The sequence below is a fragment of the Schistocerca gregaria genome, chromosome 4 (genome assembly GCF_023897955.1).
Source record: "Schistocerca gregaria isolate iqSchGreg1 chromosome 4, iqSchGreg1.2, whole genome shotgun sequence".
Lineage (NCBI taxonomy): Eukaryota > Metazoa > Arthropoda > Insecta > Orthoptera > Acrididae > Schistocerca > Schistocerca gregaria.
In genome coordinates this window covers 637,773,096-637,788,341 of record NC_064923.1, presented here as the reverse complement: position 1 = coordinate 637,788,341, position 15,246 = coordinate 637,773,096, and the positions used below count along the sequence as shown (strand labels likewise).

Here is a 15,246-nt window from a genome sequence, read left to right as displayed (position 1 = left end):
TGGCAACAGCGCACGGCGGCCCGGATGGTCACCCATCCAAGTGCCGACCACGCCCGACAGCGCTTAACTCCGGTGATCTCACGGGAACCGGTGTAACCACTGAGGCAAGGCCGTTGCCCTCAGGCTGCAGATAAGGCTGCTGAAAATAAACTTCTCTTTCTCATTCACTCCACCACATAAATAAGAAGTGAGATACAATTCTTATTCTTATATTATTTTCAAAATTACAACTCAATACATGATAAATAAGGACAGCTACGAAATATATAGTATACTGCCTCTCTGTACTTCGTTCTTAACAGATCTTTCAACTTTTTAATTAACAATTAAAATACATTTTTCATCTTTCGAATTTTGCATTGTCAGATTTCATGGAGCTCAATCCTCCGCACCACCCACTCAATGGCACTCCTATCTCCAAATCAGCAGGTGGGGTCGTCTGACTGCTGTCCACTTCCGCACTGTCACTGGATCGTTAACTCTAGTATCAGCACCTACGATTTGAAACACCTTCGAACAGTGAAGTGCTCTAAGTCAATAACATCTTTTCTCTGACATATGTATTTAAGGATGTGATACTTCTCAATCAAGTAATTGGATGTATCACTACAGTGTGCAGTATGGGCCTAAACATATGTGTGTTAAGCATTTATGCATAAAAAAACAGATGGTAGTTTCATTTATTAATGTTGCATTGAATGGGAAGCATTTGAAGTTAGAGCCATTTCTACAGCTAAATCAACAACCTATTTTTTCTGCTGTACTTGAAAATGAGTGTTAGTTATTTGGGAGTAAAATGTAAAACCGTTTATTTACTTACTATGTAGTACACTTTTGCGCCCTTAAACCACTATATTCCAAGCAAAAGGCACTTATCTTTGAAGAAAGTGTTGTCAGTGATATGGGGCAGCAACTGTTATTGCAAATAATGTTCAAGAAATGGTGAGTACAAAAAACAAACTGTCATGATCTGACGCTTTTAGAAGTTTTCGGCAGTAGTTTACTAACAGGCATCATTTAGGTGAGAAGATGATAATGCATAATGTTCTACATTAGAAAAATATAGTTGACGTTTTTGACTGATTAATATAACGTTTTATTACTATCGATTTTAGGCCTAATTGATGTAGCTCGGATGGATAACATTTGTTCTTAGCTACGTGATAAACATAATTTAAGTAGTAACTGAGGAAAAATAGCTGCAGATATTCATAATATTATTACTGCTTGTCTAGCATTCCGTCTCTCTGACCTACGAGAAGACCTCAGCCAGCTCCAAAGGAAAAATGTAATACTAAAAGCAACCAGAAGTGTAACATAGTTCTAAAAAAATTAAATACATTTTTGTGGGGGTTCCATTCGTGATACTTATGTGAAACGTACCTTCTAAATTCAAATGTGTAAGAAGTTTGTGTCAGGCACAGTTTTGAAGTTATAGGCAGTTTCTATATTCCTTCCTATTGTCTGTATTTACATAGACAAAAAAAAATCCAATATCGCTATTCTAGCCACTTGTATAACTATTTCGAAACCATTCATATAGTGTAAAACAAAAGCATATACAGAGCTATGGAGTATTTTCTGTGTGGAATTACATATCTGAAATCGAAATTTTCTCTATGGAAGCTTACTTTATTCCCCCGTGAACAATTTTGGTCTCTGAACAATATTCTAGCAGTAACGTCTAGCACTGCAGGCAATAATTTCCCTTCATAACGCGTTGCCAGCAAGAGTATGTCTGGATGGAAACTTTCAATATGTTCGTCGGAAGCATTATTACAGCACTCACGAAAATAGTGTAGATTTTCAAAGACATCGTATTTCCTAAATCCCTATACGCTTTTATTATTTCTTGAATCTGTTCTTCGCAGTGCTTAGCTCTTGTTTGTCTCAAAAAGTTGTGCATCACATTCGTGAAACAAAGCCATTTTTTTTTTCTTTTGGTGCAAGACATTTGTCAAAATGTGAGTCTCTTTGAAGTTCTCTTATGTGGGGAGCCACAAACACATCATCCTTTATGTTTGCTGAATAAAGACGAGGAAATTTTTTGAGAGGTACACAAACGCTTTTCCAGACGGTTTAATGGCCTTTACCTGCCGTTTAAAAAGGCCTAGTTTGATGTGATGTCAGACAAAATCTCTACTAGCTACGAGTTTCTCATTCTCTATATATTTTTCCCCACTTTCCAGCTGCGTTGGTGCCAAACTATTCTTTTACAGTGGGAATTTCTGTCACGACTATCCCACTCACACAGAAAACCTCCGTATTTCGTGTGGCATTGTTGCATATCCACTAATATGGCAAGTATTTTTAAATACCCACATGTTTTCCATTGATGTTCTTCACACTCAATTAATGGCGGCATATGTTTCAAAACATCATAAGACTCATTGCCATAGCAGCATACGCAACTGGAACAGAAGACATTGTATCTACGCTGAGGAGGAAAATGCCCTTTAAAATTTTTGGTAAAATTTTCGGATAACAGCGATCTTGTAAGCTACATAAAATCAATGAAAAGCAGTCTAGATCGCAATGGTTATTTTATATAAAATGACCTGTTACGACCCAGTCTTATGCCATCTTTAGAATAGCACTGTGAAGGATAGAAATCGTCCTAGTTATGTAAAGAAGTCAGTAACTTAAAATAATGCAGTTTATACTTATTAAAATCGAAGAGCCGTTACTCATTAACTGAAGCTGATGTCCAATGCAGACAGTACACCTTAGTACCTGAAACTTCTGCTGTCGGATAGGCAGCGTTGCGTTGTATAGATTTAGTGAGGGCGTGTTTGTGCTGTAAGACGTCAACGTTAGCCAATGAGGAATGAATTACTTCAGTTCCGTGTCATTTGAAGACACGGTTTACTTAAAAGTGAATAATTATTAAAAAAATGTAGTGCCTAAAGGACAGGACAAGTTGTTAAAACAGTGAGTAACTGTAATAAGATTATTTAAAAATTATTTCGCTTATTTTTTGTAGTACCATCTGGGTGAAATAATTTATTTAACGAGTATACTATATGCACAGCTTCGAAAATTTAATTAGTAGAATGTTTGTATGGAATAACAATGAATTTATGTAAAACAATTATCATCTGACAAGTTGTTAAAACAGTGAATAACTGTAATAAGATTATTTAAAAATTATTTCGCTTATTTTGTTGTTGTACCATCTGGGTGAAATAATTTATTTAACCAGTACACTATATGCATAGCTTCGGCTCTTTAATTAGTAGAATGTTTGTATGGATTAACAATGAAATTATGTAAAATAATTATCATCTGTGACATTTAAACTGTGTTCTTAGTAAGACAAAATTTAGTGAAATATTGGCGCACTCTTCTGGTCTGAACCTGCTATATACAGTTGCCGTTGGCATGGAGACCACGTAGTAAGATGGCCAAGAAATATTCAATATGTATATCATGGATGTCATATGTTACAATAACGAGTGAGGTCGATAGTAGCTGTCAAACTTAATCGGGATGGTGTCTTCTGAAGTACAATTTTTACGATAAGTGCAAATGGTTCAAATGGTTCTAAGTACCATGGGACTTAACATCTGAGCTCATCAGTCCCCTAGACTTAGAATTACTTAAACCTAACTAACCTAAGGACATCACACACATCCATGCCCGAGGCAGGATTCGAACCTGCTACCGTAGCAGCAGCGCGGTTCAGGACTGAAGCGCCTAACACCGCTCTGCCACAGCGGCCGGCCTACGATAAGTTTCCAGCAAAACGTTAGTCATATTTTACCACATATGACGGTTTATTGGCTTCCAAGTACTATTCTTCTTTCGGAAAAACAGACCTGCTTTACAAAAGAACAGTAGTACTTGGAGACCAATTAATTATTATTTGTGGTGAAATTACGTCATAATATAAAATATAATTATAAAATAGCGTCTGATCATGTACGAAAAATGGATTGCTGGCCGTTTTGTTCAATACAGAACTACTGCTTCACAAAAAACAATGTACTTGGAAAGACATAAATCGTTATATGTCGATACGTCAGCCTATGAAATCAGGTGATAATAAAGCGTATGGCTAATTAATAAAACTGGAAAACTTCTAGAGTAGTCTCTCATGTCAACATTTTGTTAATAAATCCATAACAACATAATTATATGTATCTGTCTGCTATGAGATTTTAGTTTATATAATGAAAATACCACTGGAACTAAGGTAAAACAGAAAAGCAGCAGTCTTCAAGTAATTCAATGAAAGCTTTTCCCCAGAAACTACTTATTCATTCAACAGGCTTGTCAAATTGTTTTTGCAATGCACAAAGATTTTTAATTCTTCCACAGTGTTCAGGAGTAAACCTCTTGAAATAATATGCAGAATTCTGAGGCTATTCATGATATATCCTTCTGAATGATTTATTACAATTGAGATATTGTCCAAAGATTGATTTATTACGTGGTGTATCTGAGATATATCCTTTGAACCGTATTGTAAAAGTACGGCGCGTTTGACCAATATATATTTTGTCACAGTCACTGCAGGTTAATTTATAAAGTCCTGATTTACAATGGCCATAATTAGTATTGTCAATCACATGCCTGAGTTAATTCAAAAGCATACTTGTAGTCAAAAAGGCAAGAGTTATTACCAGAGTTTCTAAGGAGTTTGTTTATTCATTCAGATATCATTCCACATGCAAGTCATTTTTGTAAAAAGCTTGTATTGTGGGTGACTGTGGCTCTTTTAACTGATTTTTTGATACATATTGTCAACGAAACACGGATCATAGTCACTGCTTAACGCAATCTGTTTTAGATAATTAAACAGCATATAAAGTCAGTTTAATTGTTAATTAATTATTAATTAGTATTAGTTATTAATTAAATTGCGTTTATATGACACGAATAGACATTAATGATGACTTAAGTCGTAGCTGGTTTGCTAAAAATAGCAAATGCATGTTATCATTGTTAATACAAAAGCGTAAAAATTCATTGGTGTTCAACTGTGAACCTTAATTTTGGATCCAGATCTTTCAAAGATTTCGTGAAACTATTAGTTTATCCTTCAGAGTCATAACATAATAGTAAATTGTCACCTACATAACGTTTATAATAAATTATTTTACTATATATTTGTGGGTTGACAATGAAAAAAATTGTTTCAATAAATTGACTAAGATTTCTGCCATAGTACCAGCTAATGAATTCCCCATGGCTAAGCCATCATCTTATATATAAGATTTATCGTTAAATGTAAAACAATTTAAACTTAAGGTAGTTTCAAGCAGTCTTAGGAGATTGTTCTTAATAATGTCTGTAGTTTCTTTTATTGGAATGTCGGTGTACAGGTTTTTTATAACGAGTGAAGCGAATCTAGCCTCTGACGGAATTTCCACGCTTTGACTTTTTGTTGCTAATTCATAACTATTCGTTATGCTGTAATTTTCTTCAAAAATTTCAAATTCTTTCCTTTTGTCTAGGAGCTATGAAGGGCAGTTAATATTGTTCACAATAGGGCGTATGGATGAGCCAGGTTTATGTAACTTAATTTGAGCTCAAAGCCTAGGCAACTGCGGATTCATAAATTTAATTCCCTTTAGAATGTATATGGAGCCATCTATGAAAAGCCATTACTTCTCTGACTCATATTTGAAGTTCGAAGCACTCAAGAGTGCTCGAAAGTCTTTGAAACACGCCATCATGCCATCGTAATTTGCAAAACCGGGTGTAAAAATTAGTTTCCTGTATCTAAAGTCGGCTATTTTCGTGTCTGGTGCAAATGGATTACATGCTTGCAACCTCGGACCTAATAGTTCTGCTTTTGTTTTTGTTAGGCCTAACTCGCGAACGCGGATATTCGAATATGCTTGTGTCATAAACATGGAGTCACAGAGCTCGTGTACTGGTATGATTGTTTTTTTTTTTTTTTTTTTTCAGGAGGTGATTTCAGTTCTTCAATCACGCTTTCTGCACTGTCGGTATAAGTTTTGTGATCTTCATTTGTTGGTCTAGTAGGTAACGGAAGAGTTCCTGCAGGAAGGATTAGTCTAACTGCGGAAGGCACATGTCTCTTATATTTCCATTGTGTAAAACCATGAATATCTGTCAAACAAAAGTAACAGTCTGTTCCCTCGACGCCATTGGCGCTGCAAACAATGTGTAGTTACCTCTATCCATTCAGCAGTTTGCCGGCCGGTGTGGCCGAACGGTTCTAGGTGCTTCAGTCTGGAACCGCGCGCCCGCTTCGGTCGCAGGTTCGAATCCTGCCTCGGGCATGGATGTGTGTGATGTCCTTAGGTTATTTAGGTTTAAGTAGTTCTAAGTTCTAGGGACTGATGCCCTCAGATGATAAGTCTCATAGTGCTCAGAGACATTTGAACCATTCACCAATTTATCAGTTAACACGCTATAAGTGTGGGAATTCCAGACTTTCTCTTGATTCCCAAGTTCTATCCCAAATTGGCTTCCTTTACAATGGCAAAATCTTCTTCCTATGCCTAGCAAACGCAAAATCCCCGCAGAGACAGTAGAAACTGTCAGGTGTACTGCGACAGATTCTGCGAGGAGGCATTTCCTAGAAGAGAAATACTGTATATGTGTGAAACTATTTCTATGAGCGGAATTGTGCAATTAAAGAAATAATACTAAATGTATATTAATATAAGCGACTCACGTCATCTAATAAGAAAGTCAGGATAAACTTAAAATTTCACATGAATTATGTGTTAGGATCTGTAGTCTGCTTCTGTTGGAGGTTTCCTTTTAAAAGAGAAATATGGGCAGTTGCTCATTTTTTTTATACACTAAAGCTACACAATGTGATTAGAACCAGTATGAAAAGGTTTTAAGGGTGTTGCAGCGAAGGAAAAAAAATTCAATACGTTGCGCCGTCCTCGAGTTAATTAGCATTGAAGTCAGTCAGTCAGTCGGACCGTCGGGCGCAAATTCAAGCTGCCCGCCAAATGCAATTAGTCTCAGTTGTTCTCATAGCGTAGACGATAGCGCACGAGACTGCTCAACCTTTGGCTCAGCTCTGATCCGTATTACGGCCCCGTGTGCAGTTTTTGCATCGTCATCTTGTTCGGTTTTAGGAAATCAAACGAAAAACACATTTGGGAACACCATTTCTGGCGGGTCGCTTGACTCTGCAGGCGTAACCGTCCGATTGGCTAACTTCAGTGCTGATATACGCGGAAAGGGCGCAGAGTATCGAATTTTTTTCTAAACAATTATTTCTCAGCACAACCTACCTAGCAACACATTTATCAGCTTTTCCGATTGTTTGTCACCACCATGTAAACACACTAGCGGTCATTAAAATTCCTACACCAAGACGAAATGCAGATGATAAACGGGTATTCATTGGACAGATATATTATACTAGAACTGACATGTGATTACATTTTCACACAGTTTGGGTGCATAGATCCTGAGAAATCAGTACCCAGAACAACCATCTATGGCCATAATAATACCCTTGATACGCCCGGCCGTTGAGTCAAACACAGCTTGGATGGCGTGTACAGGTACAGCTGCCCATGCAGCTTCAACACGATAGCACAGTTCATCAAGAGTAGTTACTGGCGTATTGTGACGAGCCAGTTGCCCGGCCACCATTGACCAGACGTTTTCATTTGGTGAGAGATCTGAAGAATGTGCTGGCCAGGCCAGCAGTCGAACATTTTCTGTATCCAGAAAGGCCAGTACAGGACCTGCAACACGCGGTCGAGCATTATCCTGCTGAAATGTAGGGTTTTGCAGAGATCGAATGAAGGGTAGAGCCACGTGTCGTAACACATCTGAAATGTAACATCCACTGTTCAATGTGCCGTCAATGCAAACAAGAGTTGTTGTTGTTGTTGTGGTCTTCAGTCCTGAGACTGGTTTGATGCAGCTCTCCATGCTACTCTATCCTGTGCAAGCTTCTTCATCTCCCAGAACCCACTGCAAAATACATCCTTCTGAATCTGCTTAGTGTAGTCATCTCTTGGTCTCCCTCTACGACTTTTACCCTCTACGCTGCCCTCCAATACTAAATTGGTGATCCCTTGATGCCTCAGAATATGTCCTACCAACCGATCCCTTCTTCTGGTCAAGTTGTGCCACAAACTTCTCTTCTCCCCAATCCTATTCAATACCTCCTCATTAGTTATGTGATCTACCCATCTAATCTTCAGCATTCTTCTGTAGCACCACATTTCGAATGCTTCTATTCTCTTCTTGTCCAAACTATTTATCGTCCATGTTTCACTTCCATACATGGCGCTACACTCCATACAAATACTTTCAGAAATGACTTACTGACCCTTAAATCTAGACTCGATGTTAACAAATTTCCCTTCTTCAGAAACGCCTTCCTTGCCATTGCCAGTCTACATTTTATATCCTCTCTACTTCGACCATCATCAGTTATTTTGCTCCCCAAATAGCAAAACTCCTTTACTACTTTAAGTGTCTCATTTCCTAATCTAATTCCCTCAGCATCACCCGACTTCATTCGACTACATTCCATTATCCTCGTTTTGCTCTTGTTGATGTTCATCCTATATCCTACTTCCAAGACACTATCCATTCCGTTCAACTGCTCTTCCAAGTCCTTTGCTGTCTCTGACAGAATTGCAATGTCATCGGCGAACCTCAAAGTTTTTATTTCTTGTCCGTGGATTTTAATACCCACTCCAAACTTTTCTTTTGTTTCCTTTACTGCTTGCTCAATATACAGATTGAATAACATCGGGGAGAGACTACAACCCTGTCTCACTCCCTTCCCAACCACTGCTTCCCTTTCATGTCCCTCGACTCTTATAACTGCCATCTGGTTTCTGTACAAATTGCAAATAGCCTGTCGCTCTCTATATTTTACCCCTGCCACCTTCAGAATTTGAAAGAGAGTATTCCAGTCAACATTGTCAAAAGCTTTCTTTAAGTCTACAAATGCTAGAAACGTAGGTTTGTCCTTCCTTAATCTAGCTTCTAAGATAAGTCGTAGGGTCAGTATTGCCTCACGTGTTCCAACATTTCTACGAAATCCAAACTGATCTTCCCCGAGGTCGGCTTCTACTAGTTTTTCCATTCGTCTGTAAAGAATTCGCGTTATTATTTTGCAGCTGTGACTTATTAAACTGATAGTTCGGTAATTTTCACATCTGTCAACACCTGCTTTCTTTGGGATTGGAATTATTATATTCTTCTTGAAGTCTGAGGGTATTTCGCCTGTCTCATACATCTTGCTCACCAGATGGTAGAGTTTTGTCAGGAATGACTCTCCCAAGGCCGTCACTAGTTCCAATCGAATGTTGTCTACTCCGGGGGCCTTGTTTCGACTCAGATCTTTCAGTGCTCTGTCAAACTCTTCACGTAGTATCATATCTCCCATTTCGTCTTCATCTACGTCCTCTTCCATTTCCATAATATTGTCCTCAAGTACATCGCCCTTGTATAGACCCTCTATATACTCCTTCCACCTTTCTGCTTTCCCTTCTTTGCTTAGAACTGGGTTTCCATCTGAGCTCTTGATGTTCATACAAGTGGTTCTCTTTTCTCCAGAGGTCTCTTTAATTTTCCTGTAGGCAGTATCTATCTTACCCCTAGTAAGATAAGCCTATACATCCTTACATTTGTCCTCTAGCCATCCCTGCTTAGCCATCTTGCACTTCCTGTCGATCTCATTTTTGAGACGTTTGTATTCCTTTTTGCCTGCTTCATTTAATGCATTTTTATATTTTCTTTTTTCATCAATTAAATTCAATATTTCTTCCGTTACCCAAGGATTTCTAGTAGCCCTCGTCTTTTTACCTACTTGATCCTCTGTTGCCTTCACTACTTCATCCCTCAAAGCTACCCATTCTTCTTCTACTGTATTTCTTTTCCCCATTCCTGTCAATTGCTCCCTTATGCTCTCCCTCAAACTCTGTACAACCGCTGGTTCTTTTAGTTTATCCAGGTCCCATCTCCTTAAATTCCCACCTTTTTGCAGTTTCTTCAGTTTTAATCTACAGGTCATAACCAACAGATTGTGGTCAGAGTCCACATCTGCCCCTGGAAATGTCTTACAATTTAAAACCTGGTTCCTAAATCTCTGTCTTACCATTATATAATCTATCTGATACCTTTTAGTATCCCCGGGATTCTTCCATGTATACAACCTTCTTTTATGATTCTTGAACCAAGTGTTACCTATGATTAAGTTGTGCTCTGTGCAAAATTCTACCAGGCGGCTTCCTCTTTCATTTCTTTGCCCCAGTCCATAATCACCTATTACGTTTCCTTCTCTCCCTTTTCCTACTACTGAATTCCAGTCACCCATGACTATTAAATTTTCATCTCCCTTCACTATCTGAATAATTTCTTTTATTTCATCATACATTTCTTCAGTTTCTTCGTCATCTGCAGAGCTAGTTGGCATATAAACTTGTACTAGTGTAGTAGGTGAGGGCTTCGTATCTATCTTGGCCACAATAATGCGTTCACTATGCTGTTTGTAGTAGCTTACCCGCATTCCTATTTTCCTATTCATTATTAAACCTACTCCTGCATTACCCCTATTTGATTTTGTGTTTATAACCCTGTAGTCACCTGACCAGAAGTCTTGTTCCTCCTGCCACCGAACTTCACTAATTCCCACTATATCTAACTCTAACCTATCCATTTCCCTTTTTAAATTTTCTAACCTACCTGCCAGATTAAGGGATCTGACATTCCACGCTCCGATCCGTAGAACGCCAGTTTTCTTTCTGCTGATAACGACATCCTCTTGAGTAGTCCCCGCCCGGAGATCCGAATGGGGGACTATTTTACCTCCGGAATATTTTACCCAAGAGGACGCCATCATCATTTAATCATACAGTAAAGCTGCATGCCCTCGGGAAAAATTACGGCCGTAGTTTCCCCTTGCTTTCAGCCGTTCGCAGTACCAGCACAGCAAGGCCGTTTTGGTTAATGTTACAAGGCCAGATCAGTCAATCATACAGACTGTTGCCCCTGCAACTACTGAAAAGGCTGCTGCTCCTCTTCAGGAACCACACGTTTGTCTGGCCTCTCAACAGATACCCCTCCGTTGTGGTTGCACCTACGGTACGGCTATCTGTATCGCTGAGGCACGCAAGCCTCCCCACCAACGGCAAGGTACATGGTTCATGGGGGCGAAACAAGAGTTATATAGTTAAAATATCAGTATTTACTCATGTGAGACACGTTTACATCGGGTAAATAATTACAGTTTAACAGTAAATCTTAAACAGTAATGTTACAATGGCTGCATATTGAGGTAAATGTATCAGCAACAGGACCGAAACATCTGAAAACTTAAAGTTAAATAAAAAATTGATTACCGCCAACCGGCACAAAGCAAATTTCACCAGCGTTATCATGCTACAAAAGTAAGTTAAATTACATGTACATCCAGGTATAATTAGAAATCTGTGCCTGGTAGAGAATTTCTGATTTCAGATTTGATTATTTCATATCAAAACTCTCTGGAAACACATGTTTCCATTTGAGAAAAATAACACTTGTAGAACAGTGTGACCAGTGTCGTTTGATTCCAAATTACATGTATGTAAAGTTCAGTAATGATCCTCAAGTAGCACACAAAGCTAAGTTACTAGCAGAGGCATCTTGGTTCAATAATAAAATTAGGCAACAGTCTCCAAAAGAAATGGGATCTAACCAAAAAGAATTCTACAATATACCGCACACATTTAACTGTTACTGGAAGAGTTCCACTTGCTGTCGTCTCATATTTGAATGTAATACTACACTCGCCTCTGCAGTGAATTACAAATTCTTTCAGACACCGCAGGGTCATTTTGCAACTTTTCAGTTCGACATTGGACTGAATATATCAGATAGTTTAGATCAGCTGATGTTGCACGCCACATTACAGGCCCCCTCGAGCTCTCCACCTGGGAACGTGTTGACGCACTGGATGTCATCTTACATCGGCAACATAATGAGCAGCTACTCAGTCACCCATCTACCACAGATCCCAACCACGGACCATGGATTAAATAAGAGCCCAAGCAGAGGAGGACTTAAACGAAAATTTCAGTTGTGTTTGTACTAACTGTGCTAAGTACACTCCTGGAAATGGAAAAAAGAACACATTGACACCGGTGTGTCAGACCCACCATACTTGCTCCGGACACTGCGAGAGGGCTGTACAAGCAATGGTCACACGCACGGCACAGCGGACACACCAGGAACCGCGGTGTTGGCCGTCGAATGGCGCTCGCTGCGCAGCATTTGTGCACCGCCGCCGTCAGTGTCAGCCAGTTTACCGTGGCATACGGAGCTCCATCGCAGTCTTTAACACTGGTAGCATGCCGCGACAGCGTGGACGTGAACCGTATGTGCAGTTGACGGACTTTGAGCGAGAGCGTATAGTGAGCATGCGGGAGGCCGGGTGGACGTACCGCCGAATTGCTCAACATGTGGGGCGTGAGGTCTCCACAGTACATCGATGTTGTCGCCAGTGGTCGGCGGAAGGTGCACGTGAACGTCGACCTGGGACCGGACCGCAGCGACGCACGGATGCACGCCAAGACCGTAGGATCCTACGCAGTGCCGTAGGAGACCGCACCGCCACATCCCAGCAAATTAGGGACACTGTTGCTCCTGGGGTATCGGCGAGGACCATTTGCAACCGTCTCCATGAAGCTGGGCTACGGTCCCGCACACCGTTAGGCCGTCTTCCGCTCACGCCCCAACATCGTGCAGCCCGCCTCCAGTGGTGTCGCGACAGGCGTGAGTGGAGGGACGAATGGAGACGTGTCGTCTTCAGCGATGAGAGTCGCTTCTGCCTTGGTGCCAGTGACGGTCGTATGCGTGTTTGGCGCCGTGCAGGTGAGCGCCACAATCAGGACTGCATACGACCGAGGCACACAGGGCCAACACCCGGCATCATGGTGTGGGGAGCGATCTCCGACACTGGCCGTACACGTCTGGTGATCGTCGAGGGGACACTGAATAGTGCACGGTACATCCAAACCGTCATCGAAGCTATCGATCCACCATTCCTAGACCGGCAAGGGAACTTGCTGTTCCAACAGGACAATGCACGTCCGCATGTATCCCGTGCCACCCAACGTGCTCTAGAAGGTGTAAGTCAACTACCCTGGCCAGCAAGATCTCCGGATCTGTCCCCCATTGAGCATGGCAAGCCGTTCCACAGGACTACATCCAGCATCTCTACGGTCGTCTCCATGGGAGAATAGCAGCGTGCATTGCTGCGAAAGGTGGATATACACTGTACTAGTGCCGGCATTGTGCATGCTCTGTTGCCTGTGTCTATGTGCCTGTGGTTCTCTCAGTGTGATCATGTGATGTATCTGACCCCAGGAATGTGTCAATAAAGTTTCGCCTTCCTGGGACGATGAATTCACGGTGTTCTTATTTCAATTTCCAGGAGTGTATATTTGGAGTCAGACACGATGTCCGTAGAGTTTAGGCTTGTCCTGAGAATCTATATGATGCATTCTCCGTGTACTGGTTGCCCCGACGAGAACAAAATTTATTCATACGGAATTACGAACAGTGCAATGAATTAAGACTTACACGATTCTTGAAAGACATGCATAAAATGTAGAGAAAAAATTTTTCATTCAACAAAATTGTATTTAAAACAATATCGATCTATTATGTTTATTGTCCTTTGCTCTATGCTAAGAGTATTAATAATTGTTTCAGACACCACAGGATCATTTTGCAATTCTTCACTTCGACACCGGGCTGAAAATATCAGATAGCTTAGATCAGCTGATGTTGTATCTGACCTATACAGCTTAACTGAGGAATGGGATACCAGTGCAAAGAAGAAAGAAAAAAACGGGACAGAAGTAACGTTAGCATGTAATACCTCTGTTACGACATATATGAGTTTTGTCTGAAAATTCAAGTTGATCTAAATAGGGGAACTCCACTTTGGGATGCAAATTTAATGTATGTCGACCTTTCCACCTTCGCTGGCACTAGTATCCTACTCTTCAATTGACTTATATAGATCAACTGAAATCCGGTTTTCAGATTTTACAGCTGCTGCTTTTTCTGCCTTCGCTAGTACTAACAACCTATTCTTCAGTTGATGCTAGTATTAGCGACGGTGAAAAGACCTATACTGATCAACTTGAAGAACAGAATACTAATGCTAGCGAAGACGAAAAGCGACATATGCAGTATTGGCATCCTGTACCTCAGTTAAACTACGCAAAAGCGAAAAAAGAACGACTCACATAAAATTTGTATCCCGTTCTTCAGCTGACATAGGTAGGTCACTGAAGAACAGGTCTCGTGGTTTAACTGAAGTACAGGATGCCAGTGTTACGTATATCACTTTCTCGTCTTTGCTAGCACTTGTATCCCATTCTTCAGTTGACCTATATAGGTCATTTTTCATATATCGGTCTTTCAACCTGCGGTAGAACTAGTATCGGCTGAGAAATGTAGTAACACTAATGCTATTGAAGGCGAAAAAAAGTGACAACTGCAAAATTTGTATTCCGTACTGCAGTTGACGAACCCCGCTTCAAGTCTTCCATATTTATAGGAATAGGTAAATCAATAGCTAAAAACGAAAATCAAAAAGTAAAAATTTTCCAGAATGAAAAACAATTCTTCCAAAATATGTCAAACCCATTAAGAATGAAAATAAGTACCAAATGAATTGGAACATACAAATTATTTAAATTAATACAAGCGACGAAAATCGTGCTCAATGTCTAGCCCTGTCATTTAAAAACAGATCCATTTATTTCAGTTTACAATGATGACGGCTCGGCACAGAAGATAACCGATTTATTATCTATGGCTCGAAAGTAAAGAGTAAACTATAGCGTTATTGGTCAAATCGGACGAGTTGTATCCCATTCTTTAGTTGACTTTGTTTATTCAGACTTGCTGTATCTGTAGCATCCCTACCTGTTAGGAAACTAGTAACTTATTTTTTCAGACTATGAAGACCTATGATTGATTGCTGTCGGCCATTTGCATGGTAGTAACGTTTTATTTGACTATTGCCAATACTAAACGGCACAGAGCTGCGGAAACAAATTACAAAGTTTGCGTTTTAATTATTGAATACAGGGTGTTACAGAAAGTACGGCCAGACTTTCAAGAAACATTCCTCACACACAAGGAAAGAAAATATGTTATGTGAACATGTGTCCGGAAACGCTTACTTTCCATGTTAGAGCTCATTTCATTACTTCTATTCAAATCACATTCATCATGGAATGGAAACACACAGAAACAGAAAGTACCAGCGTGACTTCA

The 15,246-nt window shown here is 40.0% G+C and overlaps 1 pseudogene; it reads right to left on the bottom strand.

The window, feature by feature from the left end:
• Nucleotides 1-118, bottom strand: LOC126268312 (5S ribosomal RNA; annotated as a pseudogene).
• Between the last annotated feature and the right edge of the window lie 15,128 nt (nucleotides 119-15,246).